Raw genomic sequence first — 5,218 nt, 5'->3', positions numbered from 1 at the left:
CAGAGGTCGCAGAGGAGAAATGATTTCTCAAAACCGTCCCTGCCCCGGAGGAGCTCTCAGAAGCCTGATAGCCTCGTTTTTTGCGACAGGACTTCTTGTCTAAGCTTTATTAGAGATGATGACAGTCCTCAGATCTTTCCTACCTCTAACTAGCTTAGTTCCTACGACCCTCCTCGGAGGATCATTGGAAAAAGCAGGCACTTCGGCGCCCTGAAACGGCGAACCGGCAGGGAAACGGAACTGACTGCTCTTCTTTTTTCTTATTTGAAGGCTCGTTTGGGGACACTGACACCTTGGTGCCCTGAAACGGCGAACCGGCAGGGAAACCGAACTGGCAGTGCTGCGACCCTCCTCAGAGAGTCGCACCCCAAAGGGCGCTGAGGAGAAACGATTTCTCAAAACCGTCCCTACCCCAGAGGGGACCACCCTTAGAAGCCTGATCGCCTCGGCGTCAGGGCTTCTTCTTTGTCCAAGCTATTTTAGAGATAAAACAGTCCTCAGATCTTGCATGTCTCTAACTGGCTAGACTGCGACCGCCACTCAGGTACCCCTCAATTGCGGAGGAGCCCGAATGGCGACGCTCTGTTTTGCACTTTGTGCTGAGAGGAGCTTAATAGGCCGAGACTGCTCCCGCCCAGCAGTCACAGGAACATTAGATTGGTGAGGAAGAAACCTCTGGAACGCCGCTGAATGGTTTATTTCTTAGTTTTCTTAAAAGCGGAGCGTCCAGAAGAACAGACATAATTATATCTTTATTTTCCTTTATCTTTATATCAGAAAAACGTATATATATATATATATATATATATATATATATATATATATATATATATATATATATATATATATATATACATACAGGTCCTTCTAAAAAAATGTGCATATTGTGATAAAGTTCATTATTTTCCATAATGTAATGATAAAAAATAAACTTTCGTATATTTTAGATTCATTGCACACCAACTGAAATATTTCAGGTCTTTTATTGTTTTAATACTGATGATTTTGGCATACAGCTCATGAAAACCCAAAATTCCTGTCTCAAAAAATTAGCATATTTCATCCGACCAATAAAAGAAGTGTTTTTAATACAAAAAAAAAGTCAACCTTCAAATAATTATGTTCAGTTATGCACTCAATAGTCAATACTTGGTCGGGAATCCTTTTGCAGAAATGACTGCTTCAATGCGGCGTGGCATGGAGGCAATCAGCCTGTGGCACTGCTGAGGTGTTATGGAGGCCCAGGATGCTTCGAAAGCGGCCTTAAGCTCATCCAGAGTGTTGGGTCTTGCGTCTCTCAACTTTCTCTTCACAATATCCCACAGATTCTCAATGGGGTTCAGGTCAGGAGAGTTGGCAGGCCAATTGAGCACAGTAATACCATGGTCAGTAAACCATTTACCAGTGGTTTTGGCACTGTGAGCAGGTGCCAGGTCGTGCTGAAAAATGAAATCTTCATCTCCATAAAGCTTTTCAGCAGATGGAAGCATGAAGTGCTCCAAAATCTCCTGATAGCTAGCTGCATTGACCCTGCCCTTGATAAAACACAGTGGACCAACACCAGCAGCTGACATGGCACCCCAGACCATTACTGACTGTGGGTACTTGACACTGGACTTCAGGCATTTTGGCATTTCCTTCTCCCCAGTCTTCCTCCAGACTCTGGCACCTTGATTTCCGAATGACATGCAAAACTGAGTGTGATGTATAACAGGTTCGTTTGTGTATGGATGATGGAAGGAGACACGGGATCGGCGAATACTGGGACTCGTGCACTTTTATTTATGAGGTTTTTCCCCCCCTTCACGGCGCGTAATCACGCTCAAACAAAGTTAACTCAGAATATCAAAAAGGCAAAATAAACAGTAGACAATAATTCTCTTCCCGCTGGACACAGCTTCACTGGACCAGTTCCAATAGTACTCTTCCCGCTGGATACAGCTTCACTGGACACGATTCCAATAACACTCTTCCCGCTGGATACAGCTTCACGTGTCAAAGTCTCAGCAACACTCCGTTCACTGGTCACAGCTTCTCACGCGACGTGCACGAGCTCCCAGCCTCTCTCAAAACGCTGTCAGCACGGCCCGCTTATATGCGGTCTCCTCACGCCAATTACTGAAATCACAAACAGGTGTTTGTCATTTGAACTTGACCCACTTACTCACCGCTCGGCTCCGCCCTCGCTCTCCCGCTACAGATTTCGCTGAACCACGCCCCCCTCGCCACATGCCCCCACCGCCCGTCTCAGGCCGGGGAGCCGTCCGGCCTGCAGCCTCCCACCCCCCCGGGAGAGGAAGTCGGCCAGTGATCCGCGCGTTGGTATCTTTCATGCGGTGGAGCCACTGCAGAGGACCGTGGTCCGAACAGAGGGTGAACTCTCGCCCCAGGAGATAATAGCGGAGAGTGAGGACGGCCTATTTGATGGCAAGGGCTTCTTTCTCAATGGTGCTGTACATAGTCTCTCTCTTTGAGAGCTTCCGACTGATGTACAGCACCGGCCGTTCCTCACCCTCCATCTCCTGGGACAAGACGGCGCCCAGCCCCTTGTCCGACGCGTCAGTCTGTAGGGAAAAAGGGAGAGAAAAGTTAGGAGCCTGTAATAGCGGCCCGCCACACAGGGCAGCCTTTATCTGGGTGAAAGCCTGCTGAAACTGCTCCGTCCACTGGACGGTATCTGGAGCCTCCTTTTTAGTTAGATCAGTCAGCGGGCTAGCGAGGTCCGAATAATTAGGTACAAACCTTCTGTAATATCCTGCTAGCCCCAGGAACTGTCTAACCTCCTGTTTGGTCTTAGGTCTTGGACAGGTCGCAACTGCTGCCGTCTTATCAATTTGGGGACGCACCTGCCCATGACCCAAGTGAAAGCCCAGATACCTGACTTCCACGCGCCCAATCGCACACTTCTTTGAATTTAGAGCTGGATGTGGAAAGCAATAGGAGCACTTTATCTCCCGGTGCAAATGTACGTAGTTTAGCCCCCCTGTTGTACAGCCGACGTTGTTTGTCCTGGGCCTGTAACAAATTCTCCATAGAGAGCCGCCCCAAACTGTGGAGTTTTGTTCTCAGGTCCAGGACATATTGAATTTCATTTCTACTGTTCGAAGGTCCGTCCTCCCAAGCTTCCCTAAGCACGTCCAGCGGGGGAAAACCCCGTGGAGGCTTGGGGGACCTCGCGTACAGCGAACAAGAGGGGTTCTAACCACTTATCCCAATTTTTGGCGTCTTCCTGCACGAACTTACGAATCATGGATTTCAACATGCGATTAAATCGTTCCACCAAGCCATCTGTTTGTGGGTGATAGACGCTGGTCCGAACCGATTTAATGCCCAGCAATTCGTACAGCTCGCGAATTGTGCGTGACATAAACGCCGTGCCCTGATCGGTGAGAATCTCTTTCGGGATTCCCACCCGGGAGATTAATTGAAACAGTGCGCTCGCAACACTTTTAGCCGAAATATTGCGAAGCGGCACTGCTTCGGGGTATCGCGTTGCATAATCCACCAGAACTAATGCAAAGCGATGCCCCCGTGCGGATCGTTCTAATGGCCCGATGAGGTCCATGCCAATTCTCTCAAAGGGGACCTCTATTAATGAAAGGGGGCACAAAGGTGCTTTTCGGTTGGCCGGTGGATTCACCAACTGACATTCACGACAAGACGCACACCACCTGCGCACATTCTCGTGAATGCCCGGCCAAAAAAATCGGGTCATTAGGCGATTTAGTGTAGCTGCTTGCCCTAAATGCCCAGCCATTGGATTACAGTGAGCCGCCTGAAAAAGCATTTCCCGGCGGCTCTTTGGAACTAACAACTGAGTTGTATCTTGCTTTGTCTGGGTGTTCTGGGTCACCCGATACAACTTGTCTTTTATCACGGCAAAATAAGGATATGAGAGCGGCTGGTCTGGGTGGACAGGCTGTCCGTCGATCACGCGGACCTGATCAAACGCATTTTTAAGCGTTTCATCTCGGGACTGTTCCAGAGGAAAATCATCGCGGTCAGAAAAGATTTCCCTTTCTGACGCACTCCGTTCCTCTGAGACAGGGCCCCACCGCTCTCTTCTCCTGCCTCTTTCTTAACCCAGAAGCACCCGTACAAAAATGAGCCAATAACGTTTTGAACCCCGGCCAATTGGTCCCCAAAATTAGCGGGTGCTGGAGGTGCTGGTTAACTGCCACCTCCACACTATGCTTTTGTCCCCAAAATTGAATAATGACTGGCACTAAGGGGTATCCCACCACCTCACCGTGCACACACCGAACCTTAACCATGCGGCTCTTATCCAATGCCACTGGATGAATCAAGCTTTGATGGATGGAGGTCTGGTTACAACCTGAATCCACCAAAGCCTGATAGGTACCCCCCTTTAGACTTACTGGAATTTGGTACAACCCAGCTTGATCGGGGGCAACCTGAGGCGCGTCGGGGACCCTGATCACCATTCCGACCTCCATCACCGGGCACCTATCCACAAAGTGTCCAGGGTCCCCGCAACGCCAGCAGGCCGGCCCAGGCCTCCCCGCCATCCCAGTGGCGGGAAGTGGGTCAGGTGATTGGCTTGAGGAGAGCGCAGGGGTCGGGGTTGGCGAGCTGCCAACCGTCGATGGGGTTCCCCGGGGCTGCGCACGAGGTGCATGGACCGGTTCAGCTGCGGGTCCGGTCCTCCAGCGGGGCGCCGGGCGCGGTGGGAAGCCGCCTCGGGACCTGGGAGCGGGGACAGGGCGAGAGAGAGAGAGAGAGGAAGGGAGAGAGAGAGAGAGAGAGAGATGTCGGGAGGGGATCGCCAACCCCTGGGTACGCCACCAGCTGGTCCTCTGCCAATTGAATGGCCTAGTCCAGCGACGTCGGGCGGTGGCACTGGACCCACTGCGCAGTCTTCTTTGGCAGCCGGGCGATGAACTGCTCCAGTACCACCAACTCGATGACTCCATCGACGCCGCGGTCCTCGGCCACCAGCCATCTGCAGCACGCGTCCCGGAGCTGTTGCGCGAAGATGAAGGGTCGGCCGGATTCCCCGAATTCCATGGAGCGGAAGTGTTGACGACTCTGCTCCGGGGACCGGCCGACCCGCTGAAGAATGGCGCGTTTCAGGTCTTCATAGACCAGGAGGTTGCGGACTGGCAACTGCTGAGCGGCGATCTGTGCTTCTCCCGAGAGCAGCGGGATCAGACGCATGGGCCAGTCCGCGGGCGGCCAGCCCCCGGCCTCGGCCGAC

The sequence above is a fragment of the Rhinichthys klamathensis genome, unplaced genomic scaffold (assembly GCF_029890125.1).
Source record: "Rhinichthys klamathensis goyatoka isolate OS25496 unplaced genomic scaffold, OSU_Roscu_1.1 h1tg000003l_1, whole genome shotgun sequence".
Lineage (NCBI taxonomy): Eukaryota > Metazoa > Chordata > Actinopteri > Cypriniformes > Leuciscidae > Rhinichthys > Rhinichthys klamathensis.
This window is presented reverse-complemented; position numbering follows the sequence as displayed.